Here is a 13247-nt window from a genome sequence, read left to right on the forward strand (position 1 = left end):
ATGTAACAGGAACTTAGGTATTATTGCGCAATCTTTCAATCTTTAGTACGAACTTTGTCAACTCCCTGTTCTGATAAGCTATCACATTTTGTAAATCTTCCCATTTTTTTCTGCAAGATTGATATTTTGACTTATGAGGAGTAGCAGCCAAGCAACTATGTGAAGTTCTAAAATTTTGCAAGTGACTTGAAAGCTCTAAAATTAAAAGAAAAAAAGTGTGAATAAGGAAAATAAAATGCAAACCTAAATAAGATGCCACACAGTAAGGGGGAAATTAACTCCTTTGTCTTGTACATCAAGAGCCTAGATTATTACCACAAAAAAAGTTATAAGTACTTATCTAGGACCACACATTTGATGTAATGCATGTTACTGAAAAACATAAAAGATAAGTGGGCCACTGAAACATCTGGTTATTAGCTACCTTGAAAGGTCAGTATTAGAGTCAAAGGAATGGAGTGGCATTTCAGTTACATGACCAGGCTTTGAAACATGAGAGGTCAACATTAAAGCAAATGATCAAGAGTTGATCTTGGGAACAATACATGAGAATGTATTGATTTGTATTACAATTCAATAAAAAAACCCAGTAGAAATTAGTAGGTGTTTAAATAGCAGTTCATCCAAAAGTTCATCTGTCTGTGAAGTAATAGAACTGAATACAGTTCAGCATACACAGAGAAAAAAGGATCAATTCAGCAATATATTTACATAATGCTCAGAAATGTTCATTTCCCAGAGCCAAGAACAACTGTGAGCCACACCTGCTGGATGGAGGGAGGGCAAAAATAGTTTACACTGGAAGAAAACCTGCTTGGTGATGTTTGAGAACATTCTACCTACAGAGACCAGAGGTGGTAAAAAAATCCTTCCTCTATATAGGAGTGCAAAGAGTCATTTAGAAACAGAAGAAAGGCAAATTTGACAGTAATGACCATAAGTTCAAGGACAAACTGCTGAACAAGATGCCTGATGTATGAAAGAATTTCAGAATGATTGCAATGCACAATGTGTGTTTGGGTCAAAACATGGTCTTCATAGTGGTATTACCTTATTTCTGATTAGACATTGCTCTTGCCCATATCGTGCCATCATATGAGGAAACCTGCGAATTACATTCACCTTTCTCTTGCTAAGGACTTAGGTGCTGTCTGTCTCAGAGAGTGGGTGATCACGGAAGCAGAAGTTTCCAGAGGAGTTACATTTGACTCCACAAGGGGGAGAGCTCCTCCACCTGATGCGCTCAGGAAAAAGAGCCTGCTGATTTTAGACCTCCTGCTCGGAGCGGTAGAATCAGAGAGATGCGTATATTCCTGCCCACAGCAAAAGTCCTGAGAAGAACAGGCTTAACTCCAGTGAAAATTGTCAGCTACATACTCTGAATAAGTATGTACAACAACCTGCTGCAAATGCCAATGAAGATGAGGGTAAAGTTCAAATATTCCTCTTTCCTTACAGGATTGCCTTGGTGTTGTCACTGAAACTGCGAGAAAAACAACAATATTTTTAATGTTAGAGAGTCAAGGCATTACTTTATTTTCTGGCCAGGATGTTGTTCTGGCCAGAATGTGCCACAGAAACCATTTCATCCACACACAGCCCAGGTGTGCAGAGAAAATCATTCCATGACACATGAATTTTACAAGATTTTCTCTAGATTTTATACAGACAAAACCCATAGAACTTCATTGGTTTAATGTGCATTGGTCCAAAGTTGTGTAGTCTTTAGTATTTGGTTTCCTATTGGACCTGGATTTCTTCGCCTCCAATGCTAATTAGATCCTCTTTCTTATCTTTGTTTTCCCAGACTAGGTGCCTCAGACCACGTCAGGGGGTGCCATCTGGGGTAGATGTTTGTTGATGTTTGCTTACAGACATTATCTTTTGGGTATCTTTTGGACTATTCCCAGTCTGTTGAAATGTTAAGCTCATCTCCTAAAAAAAAGAAAACACTTAAAATTCTTTTCTCCAAGGCAAAGGCAAACCAAAATCCCATACTAAAATTATATTAAAAAATTTTAGCTGGTGTGTATTCCAATACCAAGGGCTATTCACAGTCTGCATAGAACAGAGGCAAAACAGCTCAGAAGTCATGGGCAGCATTTGTAGAAAGGAAAAATCATCCTTCAACCAGGGTTGTTATAATCCCTGTCTCATGCAGTGCAGATCACATTCAGCAGAAGTTGGGGTTTAGAGGACTTTCCTTGTCTGCCTGGTCAGTGAGGGCATTTTGTAGAAATTGCTTGAGAAAGAAGAAGGTGTCCCTTTACTGCTTGCATGGAAAAGGGAAAGAACATTAGCAAATCATCTGGAAGTTACCATGAGAGGGACTAACCTGAGGAAATTCAAAAAAGCGCTTTGTGCTTTTTTAGGGCCTTTGGTGATATCCCGATTTAAAAAAAAAAAAGGAAAAAAAAAGAAAAAAAAAAAGAAAAAAAAAAAGACACAACTTTTGCAATGCTAAAACAAAGCTGGTGATATCAGGTAGATTCTGCCTCCTTTTCCACCAGTGAGAATGTCTGCAGTGGTGGTCCCCCTGCTCCACAAGAGTTGAAGTGGCAGAGGAAAACCACCTTGGGCATATGCTCTCACTTGCCATGTGAGTCTCCTCTGCTGGTTAGTCATTTATCCTGAATGGCTGAGAAGGGAAGGCATGAGATGACATTTGCTGGTTCTAGCTGACAGTAGCTTTTCTCCTCATTGTGCTGAGCAAGCAATGCCAGTAAAGCTCTCGGGGGATGGTGACAATACTTGTCACCTTCTGTGGCTTATTCAGTTATTCTCCCTCATGTGGAATATGTAGGGTCCTACACTTTTCAGAAAGAGGGAGCAATCCAGTTAAGAAGCAGCAGCATTGATCGTGTGCCACCCTCTTCTGTATAAATATACATGTATAAAGTATGGAGCAGTTCCTAGCAATGAGACCACTTTCTTGTATGTGACAAATAGCTTTCATGAGGTGCTGGCTCTTCTCAAGGTTCATGTTGTCTCAGGGCTGGAAATTGCAGCAGCATTTTAATCTTGATCCTCCTTCCATTTAAATGAGCTGTACTTCCAGGATCTGAACACTCTGTTATGAAAAAGGCTTTTAAGACAGCTCACAAGTTACATGCAGCAAAAATGATGCACAAATATTTATTTTCAAAGATAAAGATTTTCTGGTTTTGAGCACTGGATTTTGTATGTTCACTGTTGAGCTTTAATGTTTGCTTTACATGTTAGCTCATGGGAAGTTAAAAAAAATCCAAAAAAAACAACTGGAGTAGTGAAACCATTCTCAGTGAAACATCTAACCCAAGGTTTTTATTTGTTCTGAAACGCACATGCTTAAATGCAATTCCTAAGCCATTTCTGTGAGAGCTACACATCTGTATTCAAGTCATATAGTTAAAGTGCTAATGCGTCTTACTCAACTGGGGACAACTTTTTGCAAGCTAATGTCGATACTACAGCCCTCTTGTCCACTTCTTTCTCCATTTCAGAAATTCTATGTGCATCTGTTTGCATGCATGGTATTATAGGCAAAAGTAATTAATCTGGAGAATCTCTTGACTCAAGGTGAAATATGAATATATGTTAAGAGAAAAAGAGTACTATTCAGAAAAAAAGCACTTTTTTTTCCCTACTAGTGCTTTCAATTAGGATTGTACTGTGAAAATACTTGAACAAAAATAAAAATGTGTAACTCAGACTACTGCTAATTCAAGGCTTAGACATTTGTATGCAGAAATTAGAACATCTGTGAAATCACATGCTAATGATATGAGATGCTTTATGCAAACTTTTAACCCCACATAAATAGTCCTTAGCAAGTTCTGGAAAGCTCTAGGAGTTCAGTGCATGGTGTAACAGCTACAGCTGTACAGGAGCTCCTCTAACAGGAGGTTGCAGGTCAGTGTTAAAAAGGAGCTTCCCAGCAGATGCATCAATATCAGTGCTCCTTTCAAATGCCTGTCTTAGTAGCATAGCTTCCCCAAAGGTTCATGCTTTTCGTTCACATTGATCTTAAGAGTCTTAAAAAGCAGGCTAATTAATCTGTGGCCCATTTACCTTGAATGTCAATAAATCTGGGAAGTCCTAGAAACCTGATGAAGGCCAGAATGGTTCTAGTATTTAGCTAAACAGGCTGGTGTAGCTGTGGGTGAACATGATTGCTGTGCAACATAATCGTGCTGAGGTTCATGAGATGATCAGTTAATAATGATTTATGGCTGGGTATTATAATTACTGACAGTCAATGAAGGTTTGGATCTTGGTCTTGCAACTTGACAATAGTTTATCTAACCAAGCCAATTGCAATGTTGTAGCAAGGCTTTCTTCAAGTATTAGGTTCAGCACACACTTAGTACTTCAGTACTTAGAAACTGAAGAAACATGACTTCAATGTTACATCTTTAATTGCTTAAAATTGGGATAACTGATAGGCCATAGGACATGGCTGAAAATGGAGTATCTTTGATAAGCATTTGTGTGTTTCTGTGGGGATTGTTCTTTGGCCTTGTTCTAATAAACTTCATTTATTGGTGGTCTGAAAGGAAATAAAATTTCTTGGCTTGCACGTGATAGACTGAGAATTGTTAAATAAGAAAATGGAAAAATTGCTGCTGCAGGGCTGATCAGGATCTGTTAGCAGTCTGTATTCAAGCAAATAACAGGTGCTTGGGCAAATGCGAGGATCTGTAGTTCAGATCTGGGTACAGTAAACACTTTTTCATAAAAGGTTTCAGGCTTTTTATCTATTTAAACTTGTCAAAGAGAAGTTATGGAGGCAATACATAAACTTGTTTAGAAAACAGTTCAGTGAGCTTGTACCTCACAAGTCAAATAGAAACAGAGCTCAAACACAGTCAGGCTGCTTCACTATTGGAGATGTATTTCAAGGATCATGGTGGGTTTTTGGGTAATATGCACTTCTTTTTCAACACTTCAATTATTTCATGCTGCAAAACATGCTCTAGTTCAAGCATTAAATCTATCAAATTTGTAGGAAGGAATATAGTTAATTCATTGTTTACGTCACTTCTGGCATGGTCACTTCTGTTACAGCTAATTTTTGGGGGCCTGGGATATACACCATGCTCTTGCTTAATTTTTCTGCTTCTGTTCTGTTTTTCAATTCAATTTCACCATTCAGTATTGAGAGCACAAGGCGTCAGAGGAGGTCTGAGTCTCCAGACTCCAGGAAGCAGTGCATCCATCTGCGTGACTTTGAGGGATGCAACAAAGTGTACACAAATAGTTCCCACCAGAAGGCTCACCAGAGAATGCACATGGGTAAGATTTGCTGGCACTGTGCACCCTGGTAAAGACAAGCAGGTTCCTTTCTGCCCAGTTTAGGGCATATTGAGCTTGTCATCCTACACAAAGAGCCAAAGGCCTGTACCTGAATAACAAAGATGTCTCTGAGTGCATTAGCATTCTGGTGCAGCTCAGGAGTGTGCTTTTAAATGTTAGGCGTGTTTTAAATGCTCCCTGTTATTCCCCCTTGGCAGCACAAGAGCAGTGGCAGCACAAATCAGACCCTTCCCAGATGGAGCTAAACAGAAAAGTGGCCTCTAGGGATGTAATTGCTGTGCTTCAACAAAGGGTGGTCATTTCTTGGGACCAACCAGAGCTAGTCCAGAGAAAACCCTTGAGAAGAGCACATAGTGTGGTCATGAATCTTCACAGCATTTTCTTCACTCTACAGACCTGATTCTTTTGAGCTACTACTTGCTTTTACAGATGTAGCCTTTTGGATGCCAGGTGCTCCTGAAATCCATCAGTTCAATACAAGTGTAAACTCAAGTACTCAGTGCATCTTTCTGGAGGCTTTCAGAGGTACATAGTCCATACTGGAGAGGGAAGTCATCAGTGTATAAGAATAGTTTGCACGAGATCCCTACAGCACAGATCCAAGAGAGGTGCCTAGAGCAGCTGGGTCCTATCCAGGGATGAACATAATTAACACTCAATCAGTGCCTGGTGTCCTTAATAACTTTATGGGCTGTTACTAGTCTATATGACAGGCATGTAAGGGTAGCTACTGGCTTACTGATTGTATTGATGCTGGCTTACTCAACTAATTAAAATCCTCATTAGTGATCTTAACTGAAAATCTGCTATTTTCAGGTCAGGCTTCTTCCTGCGTTCATTTGAGGTTAAAGCACAGGGACTCAATAGCAGAAAATAGCTCTTCCCAGCTACCTCACTCTCATCTGGTGCGTCCTTGACAAGAGACTTGATGTGTTCGACTTTCTTTGCCAGGTTGTAAATGTGAAGGCAAGAACTTCCTGCTTGTCACACACACAGAAGCTAACTTCTTAGCCTTTGAAAAATAAAGTGTCTGATAAAAAAAAGTATCATTTGTATCTATTCAGTCACTGACATTAGTCTGAGCAATGTGTGAGCATAAACAGGGTGACTGGTTAAGCACCCTCAAGACTTTGTGTTGCAGGAGATCTTAAGCTGTATACGCACAAGCTGCAAAAGCATTCTGAAAACCCATGACTGAGATACACGGCAGTAATACTGTTGTGTGTGGGTAATATAGATTTGCTTGATTAAACAAGCAAAGTGAGTGAAGAAATTGCACACAGAGGTGTGGAGGACTATATATGAACACTTTTATAAATCAAGTACAGAGTCATCAGCTTCCCCTAAAGCACAGTGATGAAATAAGTTTTCCATGGCTTTCTATGTCTTTAAAGGTCTGAACAGCTTTTTGTTCTTCAGGTAATCAGTTCACAGTACAGTGTGGCTGCAGTGCACGTCAGGATTTCTGCCTTTAAAGAGCTTATTCTGAGCCACATATACTAAATACAACTGCCAAGATTCATGCTGATTGAAATAAATTAATCCCTGTTAGAGCTGAGTGTAGCTACATAAAATAGAAATGGTACATTAGAGTTTATGCCCTCTACCTCCTCCACATTCTTTCACTGAAGATTAAACTAGGTCTGAAAACATTTGAAAAATTTGTTTTTCAGTTTGTTAAGGTGAAAACCTTACCCTGTTATCTTGTCACCAAGGATGTTTTGCAGTTTGTTTCACCTATTTTGAATACATGTAGTCCACAGCTGCAAATACAAAAAACAAAATAGTAAAGAAATCTTCCCTTATTTTTGAAAGGCTGTATGTCTATAATGTACAACACCTCTTTAAAGATTGGAGATTAATACCTCATTTTCTACATTAGAATTAATTTTTATTAATTAATACTGGCAAAGTGCTAGAAGTTGCACTTCTATGGAAAATAAATTTTTAATAGTTGCTTTACTGGAGAATTGCACAGTACTCCCAGCTAATAACAAAACTATGTTTTCTGTTGTTTTCTTAATAAGAAAAAAAGCTCTTTTCCAGATGACAAATTCTAATAAGGTTAATCCTAACCTTATATGGGGTCATCTGGAATTAAACCATTTTTCTATATCTCATGTAGGATATAATCATCCAGACATATTCTGAATCATGATTTCATATTCTGAATGATGATTTCATAGACCAAAGAGAAATATCACTCAGGGAGAGGATGGAAAAAAAAACACCTAAATGAATAGTACATGTACTTTTTTGTTAAGTTAAATTATGTGTTAGATAAATTGCTCTCAAAAGAACAAGATGAAGTGTTTCTTCAGCCAAACATTTGTATTTTCTTATATATTATTTCAAAAGCTCTACCTGAAAACATAGATTTTAAAAGCTGGAGGTAACATAAAAATGCCTATATTAGCTTTTATTTTCCTTACAAAGTGTTTTCTACTCATAACCCCAGACAGAAAACATCAGTACAGCTGCATCAGCCAGCCCAGGGTTGTCAAAGAGGCTGAGTCCCTGGGCAATGTGGTTATCCCAGCTATTTCATCATATCAGTGTGAGACGGAGCCTCACTGGCACTCTAGGGCCGCTGACAACTGCAGGCCACAGCTTGCAAGGGAAGCTGTTCCTCCACTCTCGGCCAAATTCTTGGCAGAAACAGCCCCATGTTGCCGTGGGAAGAGCCATTTCCAAGCTTCTAAGCACAGTGGTGACTGGGGGCTAGTGTGAGAGGACCCTCAAAGGTGTCACCCTGGGACTGAGAGCCCCTGCAGGTATGCTCTTGGGGACTGCTTGTCTTCAGAGGCTTCATTTTCCAAAAAGCACCAAGAATTTATCTCATGTTATATTTTGTATTAAACATACACCATTAGCTTTACAAAAGACTCTCCACAATATATGTCTCTGCTGGGAAAGAATGAAACAATTCTGGTAGAGCCAGATGGAAAGCATAGAAAATACTTTGGGAAGTTTTGTCATGATAAAAGATATAATTTTAAAACAAAACATTTCTGCTCAGTATTTTGAAATGAGACCATAAAGTACAGGTCACAAGAGCCTTTATTCTTGAATGAGTATTCTCTTAATTTTGAGAACACCAGCACACTATGCCGTTATTAAAACGTCAGGCTTTTCCATGTTTCTTGTGATCTTGTAAAAAAAGGAAAGACATTTTGGAAACATATTGTTCTAGCTGCAAATAAGGAAGTTACACAGTATGAATTGCTTTGGATATGTCTGGCTTCTAGTGAGAAGTAGAAAGAGAAACAACTTCAAGTTCAGGAAGCACTGGAGATCAAGAACTGCTGCAACGCCCCATACTACTTTTTTACTATTATTATTTTATTTTCTCACTGAGAAGTGCTATCTTCTCAAAATCCATGGTCTGCCTGAATGTCCTCCTTCCTTTCCACTCTTTTTAAACCAGCGAACCCTCAGAAGTTCTGCCCCAACTGGAAATTCCTGGGATCCTTCTCTCAGATGAGACACAGTGAGACCATTTTTACTGCCCTTTGCCAAATAACTACAAGCTCTATTCTCTTGTGCTCTACCAAGGAATACGATGCTTTGTGGAAGTTCTCCTGTGAAGCATGGTCATCTCCAAACCCTGAAGAATTACAAGTGCCCATAGCACCACTTCAGTACATCTTCCAAGGTTTAATACCAAAAAATATTGCTGATTAATCAATGTAATACTCATGTTACAAGCATCACAAAAGCCAATTATCCACCTGTACTATGCACTTGATGAAACTTGAGAGACAACTCTTGTGGAATACTTGGTCATGTAAGGACAGAATAGACACCTGGAGATTCGGGGAACATGGATTTGAGAAAAACATTTGGCTGAAAGAGAAGATATCGTGAGACAGCTTTATGGGAAACCAGAGAGAAGTGGACTATAAATCATTACCCAAATAGAGGAGGCACAGTTTTCTGGTTATTTAGACACGGATGGGATTCCCTACAGTGAACAGGACAGTGTAGGCTGTTCACTTGGACAGTATGGACACAGTATTACAGCATTGCCAGTAGTCACCAAGAAAGACCATTGGTAGCAGAAGTGAAAAACATCAATGAAGATGAGGTTAACAAACGTTAACAATGCTCATACACTGATCATCATCTTGGGCTCCTACCTAAACAAAAAGATTTAGGGAAAAGGTTAAATGCAACACTAGTAGCAAATCCTCCCCCACAGAGTGATTCATAAATGTTGTTTTAACTTCAGCGCAATCAACATTCTTGACACATGGTGACGCAGACTGTACAAAAGCTAATCTTAACATCATTTATCCTCTTTTCTTGATGTTAGGACCTGTTTTTTTCAAAAGCAAGGCTGTATTCTTTAGGTTTCTATGTATTAATAATCTATTTTATCAGACTGACTGCTACAAGTAGAAAAACAGGTCAAACTGTTGGATATGCATGATGTTGAAATAGCACAGTGGTAGCAGATCATCAAGCCCTTGTACATCCTTCCCACTTACAATTTCATGTGCTGAAAAACACATGCGGGCATTGAAAGATTTATTAGAAAACAATGCTGTTTTGAAATAGAGCTCTCCAGATCCTCCCTTCTAATTACACAGGTCTCAACCTCACTAAACCCACTAGGCGAGGCAAGTTGCCTGTGGCCAAAACAAACTAAATGTATTTAGGCCCTTCACAAGCACAAAACATAACCAACATCTCTCCACTATTAGCACAATAAATATGCCTTAACACAGAACAATCAGGTCTTATGCCTGTAATTCTGGGGACCTTTTATCAGGTGCATTGAGTGCTCTCAGGGTAACTGCAGGTGAAACTAAGCAACTACTGGGCACCAGAAAGAATGAACATATACAGGTGAAAGACAGAAGTTTCCCAGTTATCAGGAAGAGTGTAATTCTCAGAAAACAATCACTGCACTTTGAAAATCTTAGGCCAGACTCTCGAGGATTCCCACAATTTCCAAAGAAAAACTTGGGTGCTTTCACAAATCTGCTGGATACCAAAACCCATGAATTCAGGACAGTGCTTTTGTGAGAGAAAAACCTCCTGGCACCCCCTTGATGTATCTCTTCCTCAGACTCCTCCTTCTCTCACTGTTACTTTCACTAACTTTCCCTTTGAGATGGTCTGAGCACAACTAATGTGACAAGACAATGCACTCAACTTGTACTTAGCTTTGAAGTCTTCTGCTTCTATTTCAGACCTGAAAAATTACTCACATGCCCAAAAACTTGTCTAATTTTGCCAGTGATACAAGCTGGTCTAATAAAAGATACTGCTTCCACCAACAGAAACTGTCTTGATTATGTCTTTAGGCTGTCATAACAACAGCACCACCATTATTCTTCATGTGACAGAGTCGATCAGTAGATATTTTTTGTCTAGTGATCCATAAAGCTAAAATAAACCAGGCACTGGGGTTTTTTTAGACTGATGGCTCAGAGAGAGAAGGAGAGAGCACTACAAATAGTACTCCAACCAGCAGAGCCATAATTCAGACAGAAAGGAAGGGGCAGGGGTGAGGGAACTTGTGGTTTCAGAAGACATATACAGACACCTAAATTTAAAAAATTAAATTTAGAACCACAGTAAGGTGATAACAGATAGATATGTTCAACCAATGACACCTAAAGGTCATTAATTAAATCAGTATTATTTGTGAGAAACTTATAATGTTGAATTAAACCGAACATTATTCTTAATCAAGCATTGGTGTTTAATACTTTTGCTTCCAAGTTTCTTTCTACACCTTTTAAAGGCTCACACCTATCAGGAGTGTTTTTTGAGGAGAAACAGAAGAGAAAGCAAAGATGTAACAAGAGAAGGAGATCATTTGCCAAACAAATACAGGGCTGAATACAAGCATAGAGTGAAAAAGCGCGTAAACAAAACAAGGCTGCCAAGAGAGGCAGCTTGTCATGAGTGTTTGAATAAGCAAACTGAGGAAAAGGAAAATGGAGGAAATAAAAGACATGCAAATATTTTTACTAGATGTCCAAAAAGACCAAAAAAAATGGTGACTCTTAGAAACATGATGTAGATGAAAGGTACCTGTGAAGAGACAGAGGGGAATGACACACAGCTTGATCAATAAGAGAGGAAGATGATTCCTGTGGCAGCAATGTAACCTCCATGCAAGACTATATAGCAAAAAAGAAACAACCGAACAGCAAAAAGAAACAGAATGAATCAGCAAAAAGAAATAGAACCAATAGTTTTACTAATTATGACTCAGAAACAGAAATTTAAGAAATCTGATTTTTGTCCACTGTTTTCACATAATCTCTATTATAAAATGTTAAAATTCAATCTCAAACTACAGCACTTAGCATAAACCTCAGTTGCTTCTAAAACTGATAACTGTTTCAAATATTCAGATTAGTTTACTTTATTAAATGCCTGATCTCCTAAAGGTAAACCAAACATTGTTACATCAAACTTCTTTCATTGACTACTGTATTGCTTTCAGGGAGTAACAGCAACCTCTCTCCCAAATATCTATTTCCTTGAAAAAGATGCCTATTTAAAGAAAGGCGTGGGGTGATATTCACAGATATTTTCAGACTTCCAGCTTGGATCCATCAGTTTTAGTCATACAATCATTCTTCAGCCTTCTCTAAGGACAATCATAACAGCCAGACATCTGAATTTCAGCATGAGAATGTATCTCTACTGAGCAGCATCTTCTACCCAGGTGCAATTGTACTCAATTGTCAGTGTTATAAAATGTGGGGATAAATTAAGAATGCCTGTTACAGTGCTCCACTCCATATGGAGTGCATTGCATTGAGATGTGCATTACCTATTGTATCCAGTTTGTGCTCTTCCTCAGGGTATTTGAGACATAAGTCCTGAGCTCCCCAACACCATCTGAGCAGCAGGGAGGGTGTTTTGAAAAAGACACTGAAATGAGCAGTGAGAACAGAGTATGGCAACGAAATTTTCTGCATTAGTTTTCCTCAGCAAGATAATGCTCCTCAGCTGCCCTGTTGTTTTTTTCTTTTTTTCATGTTTCAGGTACAGTACCTTTGTCTTTGATCTTGCTCCTTCTCACATTTCACTATGCACTACCAGGAGCTCATTTTCATTTCTCATTTGTATTTCAAAACACAAACCCTACTTAGTAACTCTCTTGCATCCCATTTACTTTTTAGACATTTACATTTTTCCTGTTAAAAAAAAGAACCACCACATAAAAACATACAAAATACCTCATCCTTCATGTCACGAGTCCAATTCCCCCAGGGCATGGATCAGGACAGGGCCTGCTGAAATGTACAGAATTGAGCTAACCACACCAGTGGGTTAGTACAAACCACTCCGGGCTTTTTTTTTTTCACGAGGCTCAACAATTACTAAAGACACAGGCATGCCACAGAAAAACACCTAATTTACCTAGAATAATGCTGCTATTTCTTGCATTCAGGTCTATTTCTCTACTGATACTCTGCTTATGTGAGTATTTTCCATAAAAATTCCTGTTGGATTTTTTGGTCTTGCTTGTAATTTTCTGTTCATGTAATCATATTAATGAATTAGTTGGGCAACAGCTTTCCTTCTCAAGAATGAAGTGTCAGCTGAGTTCACTTGTAATCTGAAATATGTCCACTTAGCAACAAAGCTTAAAAAATGCTGTATTAAAATTCCAGACCTTGTATTCAAAATTCCTTCTGCAATTCAGCAATCATATCAGCTTATTATGGAAATGGGAAGTCTGATTGCATTATGTCAATTTGAAACAAAACTATTTTGGTAAATTTTGTATTCAAATTCAGGCATTTTTGTACGAGGCTTTCATTTTAAGTACTCTCAAAAAGAAAAAGCAAATAAAATATCAATTTTTTTCTTTTCAGTATCTCTGTTAATGCTAAATACCTACATGCTGAGCAGTCTTATAATTTAATATTTATAGAAATGAAATTTTATAGTTCTGCCAATATAGTAAACTTTGTAAT

General features: G+C 38.4%; 1 long non-coding RNA gene across 1 annotated transcript; it reads left to right on the top strand.

The window, feature by feature from the left end:
- The first annotated feature begins 2425 nt into the window (after nucleotides 1-2425).
- Nucleotides 2426-10586, top strand: LOC146442207 (uncharacterized). Its single transcript, XR_014850184.1, has 2 exons — nucleotides 2426-5274; nucleotides 6112-10586. It is a non-coding gene; the product is annotated as an uncharacterized LOC146442207 (long non-coding RNA).
- Nucleotides 10587-13247: the final 2661 nt, after the last annotated feature.

Source organism: Lichenostomus cassidix, chromosome 2, assembly GCF_008360975.1.
Source record: "Lichenostomus cassidix isolate B80296 chromosome 2, HeHo_3.0, whole genome shotgun sequence".
NCBI classification, from domain to species: domain Eukaryota; kingdom Metazoa; phylum Chordata; class Aves; order Passeriformes; family Meliphagidae; genus Lichenostomus; species Lichenostomus cassidix.